General features: G+C 35.2%; 1 non-coding gene across 1 annotated transcript; it reads left to right on the plus strand.

Moving 5' to 3' along the window:
- The first annotated feature begins 4,118 nt into the window (after positions 1 to 4,118).
- LOC115895613 lies at positions 4,119 to 4,225 on the plus strand. Its single transcript, XR_004055793.1, has one exon. It is a non-coding gene; the product is annotated as a U6 spliceosomal RNA (small nuclear RNA).
- The last annotated feature ends 4,882 nt before the right edge of the window (positions 4,226 to 9,107 follow it).

Here is a 9,107-nt window from a genome sequence, read left to right on the forward strand (position 1 = left end):
CCAAATGTTGCTTCTTCCTTGGAAGTGGAGGTTGCTGCTTGGCTCCACTCTTGTGGCAAGGAACCCTGGGAACCTAACATTTTGATTCTACCTAAGGAAGATATAAATTCACAATGTGGAGAATTAGCAAATTGAGGTTTTGGACAAGCATGTTTAACAGATGGTGACTATAATATAATTTTTTATTTGTTGCATATGATTAGGCTTAAGCTAGATTGGAATAAAGTACACATTGTTCTCATTCTTGATCACAACGCTTTCACTCCCAATTAACTTAAATGTAATCTTCATGAAGTCTAACAAACTTTACATATATGATGCAGTTAAATGATATACATTACCATAATTTTGATCTAAAATTTAGGCATACTGACTTGGAAAGCAAAATAAGCAATATCTGCCAGAGAAAGTACAGTTAATAATGCTATTTCTATCTAGATGAGCTAATTTTTACATTAGGAATAGTTCTATTAGAAAGTGGAAGCAAGCAGTCCTTAAGAAGTGGATTCTCCCATGTTCTAAATAAAACATATACACACACTTGTAGTAGGGATGTGTGTATGTGTGTGTGTGTATGTATAGTCATGTATATGTGGAAATATTACCACAAGCCAAGGTTGACAGTCAAGCTATTTTCAGAATCTGAAATGAATATCCATTAGCTTTCTGGCCAGTATTACTGTTTTGAAATATTGTGACATTCATAGGTCCTATCTCATGAAAGAAAAGATTTTCTACCAAACTTGATGAAGGTGTAAGTGCATTTTGTTGTTCTGTCTTCCTTTAGGTTCATTGCCATTCTAACACCAACATATTTAGGGTCTCTGATATCCAGAATTTGTGACAAGCAAGTAAGCAAAGATAATTAGTAGCAGTTTCTTTATTGCTTAATATTGTTTCCTCATTCTCCCCTTCAACCCTCCTATAACTTTACACACTTACACACACACACACACACACACACACATTTAAATCTACATTCCACTTCTATGCACTCATTTTGCAATTGCCAAGCCTTATTAAATCCAGTACTCGCTCTCCTCTGAACCAGGAAAACAGTCGGTGAAAGTGGACTAAAACTAAGCAGCACTTACTCTCGTGCTCTGGTAGGAAATACTAACATACCATGTGGGTCTACACAATCTCATTGCTTCAAATGCCATCTGCATGCTGATGACTCTGGGAAGAAAAGAGCAAACATCAGGTCTGCAGCTACTTCCATTCCTCGTGGCACAGAGGAGGCAATGCTGACCTCGAAAAATTCTAAGTATAAGCATGGCATTGGGATTTATCCCAGAAAGATATCTGCAAAAGTTCTTATCTAAGAATGTTTGTCTGTATTGATCATTGCAAATACCTGGAACTTACAGACTTAAAGGACAAAGCTGGCTGGAGAATGCAAGTTAGCCACATAGACTATCTACCTATGTGAGTGATAAAGTATGGTAACCAAGAAAACTCAAACTAAAACTACTTTCTCCAAGCGAAATTGTCGCAGACACATATTGCAATCTGTTTCTCCAAAATCAAAACTCATTCCAGGGTAGGAATGAGTCTGGTTTTGCTTTGTTTTACATTGTGTTGTTTTGTTTTATTTCATTTTGGAAGTTGTATCTGTTGGCTTTGAGGCTATTTGAAAGACTAATGTTGTAAGGCTGCAATGTCCCTACATTTTGTTTATATCTTTCACTAATCGTTGGGGAAGTTTGATGCTAAGCAGGATCCATTATCCTTGTGCATCTGCTTTGACAATCCAGCCATCTGTGGTACTACAACAACCAAATAACGCTATCCCAGATCTCGTCCCTGAATTTGAGGTTTTCTGTCCAATGTATTACCTCTACAGCTGATGGATTAGAAACATCTAAAGCTCAAATTCCTAAAATCTAGCTTATTTTTGCATAGCATGAAAAGTTCCTCTCCTAACTTTCTGTATTTCAAAAGTGGTAAACACCCTTCTGGTCCAGCTGCTGAAAACACATCTATGGAGACATCTTTGACTTTTATCTCTCTGCATTCAAATCCTTTTCAAGGGGTTGCCTTTTCCTCAGAAATCTAGCAAATATCTATTGAGATCCTAAAACTTTTTTGATGACAGTTCTACTCCAAGTCACTATGATCTTTGAACAGATAACAGAATTTGCCCCTTACAGGGGTTCTCTTCTTCGATTCTAAATGGCAGCCACAATGTCTCTTAAGGAAATTAGAGCATGTCATGTTTCATTCATTAATTCAATTATTACCTATTCAAATCTCAAGACTTTTTCCTTATGCAGAATAAATCTAAATGCCCAACAAGTTCTGAACCTTACTTATCTGTTGAATTTCTCCCTCAGTTACTTAAATCCAGGAAAATACATTATACATGATTGTTGCATGATATCAGTAAAATGGATTACATGCCAATTGATTAAATGTTCCTATACAACATGCTATCAAATACACATTGTAGGATAGTGTGCTAGATATTAAAATGAGAAAATAAAGCCAAAATATAATATTTTTGTCCCTGCATATGAAATACTCCAATATTAATCTGGAAACATACATAAAATAGAAAATTGAAGCAGAAAGTTTTCTAATAATATGAGGAAAGTCTTTTCTACAAAATATATTGCCTTTCAAGGAAGTACATTAAATTCTACAGTACAACATTATATCTTGCATATATAAAAGTAGGGTAATTTAAATACTCTTATACTAGAAGAAAGACCATAGAAAATTATACCTTTATTTAGGATCCATGTTTAATAAACTATACTAGAGAAAACTAAGTCTTTAGAAAAGAAGTAACCTAGATGTATACATCAAAGATAATTCTATAGATTAATTTTTTATATTTTTAGAAGACTGATAAATGTGTATATACTTAAAAATATATGTAGATACATTGTTAAAGACATAAATCTTTAAAAACCTCATAATTTAATTAAATAGAAAAATAAAACACATGCACATATGTCCTATATTAAGTTCAAAATCAAATAACATGTTGCAAATACATTCACAATATATAAGAGTTATAGTCTCAAAAATATAGCATTTATACAAATGAAAATAATAAAATGTTCTATCCCACCAGAAAAAAAAAATTAGCAAAGTTTATAGATAACCAATTCACAATAGAAAAATACTACTAGCTGTTTTAATCATACAAAATTGTTCAAAATCACATATAATTAAAGGACACAACATTAAAACAAGATAATTTTATCACTATTCACACTGTAAAATATTAATACTATTGGTATCATTAGGAGTGTGTCTACATATTATTAGAGTAGTTTAAATCAGTTTTAATTTGCAAGAATACTATGTTATAATATATATCAAATAGTTAAAACTTGCATATCCTTGGGCTCAGTAACTCTAGATACTGGAACTTTTTGCATGAAAATAGTAAACATGTCTTCTGGGAATATAACCCAAATACAGTTTTATAGGATTCTACCTGAGGGTATCACTAGATACTCCTTGGTTTGGGGATAGCGACTAGAGTCTAGCAAGGTGAATATCACAGGGAGAGTGGAAAGACAGGGTGCAGTGGATGCTCACACTGAGAGGGAAAGGTTATGGTAAGCAGTAAGGGAAATGAGCTACCTTAGCAACATATATGTGTCTTAAAAACATATTGTCAAGTGAAAAAAGAATGAGACATATAACACAGTTTTCATAAATACAAAGTATATGCACAGTCCCAAAACATTTTACTAAAACGTGTACACATAAAAGGAAGTACAGTAAGCATATTTAGTGACTTTCTATAGGGGGCGTGGGAGTGGTGGAAGAAAAACTAGTGAACAACAGGGACACTGGGAAATAATAATAGCCAAAGGGAACTTAATGGGGATTATGTGATAATGAGCAAAGGACTGAGATGTACCATTAACTCAAGGCTCTGCATCTGCTTTTTAAGAAAATACATGGAATATACTAGATATGATCAGACATACATTTACAAAGATAAGATGGAAAACCTATTATGCATTATATTGCAGAATACTAGGTTGCACATGTTAAAATATGAACAGCAATATGTATTGTAAGCATTAAAATAATGATATAAGAAAGATTTACTGAAAAACATTATTAAAATAACCAGACAAAAATCATATAATGTGGTCACTTTGGGAGCACATACATTAAAATTGTAATGATACAGAGACGATTAGCATGGCCCCTGCACAAGGGTGACATGCACGTTTATGAAGGTTTCATATTTTTCAGTATCGTGAAAATGGCCATGGTGCCCAAAGTAATTTATAGATGTAATATTATTCCTATTAACCTACCATTTACATTCTTCACAAAATTAGAAAAAAACTATTTTAAAATTCATATGGAAGCAAACAAGAGTCTGTATGGCCAAGACAGTCCTAAGCAAAAAGAACAAAGTTGGAGGCATCACCCTACCATACTTCAAACAATATTATAAGGCTACAGTAACAAAAACAGCTTGATACTGGTACAAAAACAGGCACATAGACAAACAGAACAGAATAGAGAACTCAGAAATAAGATTGCACATCCACACCCATCTCATCTTCAACAAGCCTGACAAACACAAGCAATGGGGAAATGATTCCCTATTCAACAAATGGTGCTGGGATAACTGGCTGTTTGCAGAAAATTGAAACTGGACCACTTCCTCACACCTTATACAAAAATTAACTCGACATGGATTAAATACTTAAATGCAAAACCCCAAACTCTAAAAATCGTAGAATAAAATATAGGCAGTACCATTCAGGACATAGGCATGGGCAAAGATTTCATGATGAAATCGTCAATAGCAATTGCAAAAAAAGCAAAAATTGACAAATGGGATCTAATTAAACTCAAGAGCTTCTACACAGCAGAAGAAACTATCAGAGTGAGCAGGCAATCTACAGAGTGGGAGAAAATCTTTGCAATCTATCCATCTGACAAAGGTCTAATATTCAGAATCTACAAGAAACTCAAACAAATTTACAAGAAAAAAACAACCCCTTTAAAAAGTGTGTGAAAAACATGAACAGACATTTCTCAAAAGAAGACATTCATGCAACCAACGAACGTATGAAAAAAGCTCAACATCACTGATCATTAGAGAGAAGCAAATCCAAACCACAATGGGATACCATCTCATGCCACTCAGAATGGCCATTATTAAAAAGACAAGAAACAACAGATGCTGGCAAGGTTGTGGAGAAATAGGAACGCTTTTACATTGTTAGTGGAAATGTAAATTAGTTCAATCATTGTGGAAGACAGTGTGGCGATTCCTCAAAGAGCTAGAACTAGAAATACCATTTTAACCAGCAATCTCATTACTAGGTATATACCCAAAGAAATATAAAGCATTCTATTACAAAGACACACACACACATATGTTCATTGCAGTATTTGTCATAATAGCAAGCACATAGAATTAACCGAAATGCCCATCAATGATAGACTGGTTAAAGAAAATGTGGTACATATACACCATGGAATACTATGCAGCCATAAAAAGAAATGGGATCATGTCCTTTTCATAGACGTGGATAAAGCTGGAAGCCATCATCCTCAGCAAGCTAACGCAGGAATAGAAAAACAAACACTGTCCGTTCTCACTTATAAGTGGGAGCTAAAGGATGAGATCACATGGACACAGGAAGGGGAACAACACTCACTGTGGCATGTTTCAGAGTGGAGTCAAGGGAGAAAGAGTATTAGAAAGGATGGTTAATGCACACTGGGCTTAATACCTGGGTGATGGCTTGACAGGTGCAGTAAACCACTATGGCACACATTTGCCTATGTAACGAACCTGCACATCCTGCACATGTACCCCAGAACTGAAAATAATAACAATTTTAAAAAGTTCTAAAAGATAACATAATAAAATTTTGCATAAAGAATGATGGCATTGCTACCAAAAATAATAAGAGATATAATGGTAATCTATATACAGGGTTTCCAAAATATCCTACTCTTTTCCTTTTGGGGTTTTGGGATTGTGGAAGTGCCCTATTTACTACCATTGAGTTATGGAAAGTTGAGAAATTTCACACCACATGCTACTCAGAGATTTAACATGCTAATGAGTTTTGTGAGAAGATGTAGTAAGCAAAATTTTCCTACTTAGAACAACATGTGTTGTTTTTGTTTGTTTGTTTGTTTAATTGCATGTGCTTGCTTATGGAATTAGCTTTTAGTATAATATATTTTGAATACTGTTTATAATGAACAAAATGCTAAGACTATGATAAATTGATTTTTCCATACTGTCTTCATTTAGCAAAAATATATACTTATTACCAAATTCCTAAAATATATTACAGAATGATTAAATGATAAACTTGAGTTGCTTATGTATCTAAATAATTCTTGCCCAGCTATAATCGAAAAGTGAATATTTTATTTCTCTGGAATAATCTTCTAGTTCAATTTGCAAATGTTTTATTTTCTTTACTTTTTTTCCTGTCTCTTTCCTCTGAGTACCCTCTGTAGCATCTGAAATGACTTAACTAATCCAATAACTAAACACATGAAAACTTCTGTCTGCCATACTTGGACCACTCTTTATACATCAGTTATTTTTCTTTAAATTAGTCATTTTAAATTAGTATCAGCTACATAGCTTTCTTGAGATAATCACATTGCTTGCTTGCTTTAAGGCACTTGGGATAATGTCTGGAAAATGGAAAATGCCATAATAGTCTTCTACCACCAATGCTGTTTTGTCATTTTCTCTTCCATTAAAATCAGAACAAATTATTGTCATGTACTACATCCAACTCTACATATTTTATGTAGTTGAAATGCACTTAAATTTTTACCTAACTGAAAGTTCTAATTCCTTTGTATTGAAGTGGGAAAGGTTCCCTTGTCCCCCTCCCTGGGCATGAGACGGGGGGAGTGGCTCGCTTCTTCAGTGCCCTGCTGTTCAAATCTCTAGGGGAACAAACCTCTAGGGGACAGGTTGTGGGTCTGGCTCCCCCATCGCCGGAGAGCTACTTCCACTCAATAAAACTTTGCACTCATTCTCCAAGCCCACGTGTGATCCGAGTTTTCTGGTACACCATGGCAAGAATTCCGGATACAGAAATCCTTCTGTCCCTGCGACAAAGAAGAGGGTCTAATTGAGCTGGTTAACATAAACCGCCTATAGACAGCAAACTGAAAGAGCACCCTATAACACATGCCCACTGGGGCTTCAGAACTGTAAACATTCACCCCTAGACACTGCCGTGGGGTGGTTTTCCCCTGGAGTTGAGCTGCTCTAAGGCCCCAGCTCTACTCCAACTGCCCTGAGCAAACTCAGTCTGGTTCTGCTGGCCCATGGCCTGCTGGCCTGCAGGCATCTGTCAGTGTCCTATTCCACCAGCGTGCTCCCGTCGAGATTCCTCTATGTCCTCGTGCTTGGCTTGTGTCTTCTTCCACTAATGCACTCCTTTCGAAGTTTGGCCACCTGTTTATCTGCCTTTTAGGGTCTCAGGTTCTTAGAGGCCGAGGATGGTTGCGCGGTGGGCCAGGGTGGTCTTGGAAAATGCAACATTTGGGCACAAAAGCAGAAGTGCCTGTCCTTACCTAGGTCCGTGGGGGTGGAGCCCTAGCCAGATACCTGCCTTTCTCTACCCAGCACTTCCCTGCCCCCCTCCCATATCAGTATGAATTCACATATTTAATAAATTATCTGTCAAATATGAAGGATTAATGATAATTATGGAAAATGTAGACTAGTAATGGGAAAACAGAATAGAATAAAAATGCATTGGTGCAAAAATTCAAAAAAAATCTAATTATTCATGACTCTTAAAAAGATGATTTCTGAATGCTAATTTCTGGCTTAGTCAATTGATTTGATTTCCTTGTGCTGATATTCATTTAAGATGTGAGATATGATATGAATTACATGTTTCATATAACATGTTTAAATGTTATAAGCAGGAGTATAGAGCTACCTTAAGTCTTGAGAGAAAACCAAGGATTTTGTACAGTTGGGAAAGTCATTTTTTTAGCTGATTATAATACTCAAAATACCAAACTTGCAAGGTCCTTAGACATGGTCAAGATTCGTATGTGTCACTCAAGAGACTTCATGTTGATTATTGATTAATAACAATTTTGAATTTTGTGACTCGCCTAATTCTTTAATGCTTAGCTTACAATCTCAAACTATGAAACATTAGAAATTAATCTTGAGAAATCCCAAAGTAATTTCAGATTTTTGTTGTAATTTTTAAAATAATTTGTTACCTACGATATCTTTTAAATTAAGTCATTCAAATTCCCCACCCTCTGATGAAGCCCAGAGTGAGGATTCAATTTCTTTCAAAGTGAGTATATATTAAAAAGGAAGAGTTTTGAAACACAACTCTAAAGACCAGCTAGACACAAAGGATGTTCAATAAAGTATAAAATGAAATAAAATAATTTTTAAAGTAAGCCAATAGGAAACTACTTAAAGAAGACAATCTGTAAAAGAAATGTCTCAGTAGCCAAGTAGAAAAAAATCAGAGGCCAGGCGTGGTGGTGCATGCCTATGGTTCCAGCTACTTAGGGAGGCTGAGGTGGGAGGATTGTTTGAACCCACGAGATTGAGGTTACAGTGAGCCAAGTTTGTGCTAGTGCGCTCCAGGCTGAATGACAGAGTGAGAGCCTGAGTCAAAAAAAAAAAAAAAAAAATCAGAAATTATTAACTGCCTTACAACTGTCAACAGTTAAGAAAGCAATATTGGAAGATTAAAAATAGTCTAGAAAATTGTAGAGACAAAAGCCACATTGCAAAGATCTGGGAATGGAACAAGAAGACTCTAAGAGAAAGCAACAAGTTCAACAAAATTATAAAAACTAGAAAGGAAGTAGGAACAAAGTGAGTATGCAAGAGAACATATGCGAGTCTTATGGGGCATGAGGTTGTTATTTTGAGGACAGATGGAAAAGAACATGGAGAAATATAGAGACTGTGGTAAAAAAAAAAAAAAATCAATGTAGACCAAATTAAATATTGATCACATTCAAGGGGACTATTCCTTGTCTTTCTAACCATTAGTAACAAATTGAGATATTTAAAGAGTAAGCTATATCTGAGCAGATGGACATAGTTGCCTCCAGTTACAAAAGGACAAACGTAAACATGG

The sequence above is a fragment of the Rhinopithecus roxellana genome, chromosome 21 (assembly GCF_007565055.1).
Source record: "Rhinopithecus roxellana isolate Shanxi Qingling chromosome 21, ASM756505v1, whole genome shotgun sequence".
Lineage (NCBI taxonomy): Eukaryota > Metazoa > Chordata > Mammalia > Primates > Cercopithecidae > Rhinopithecus > Rhinopithecus roxellana.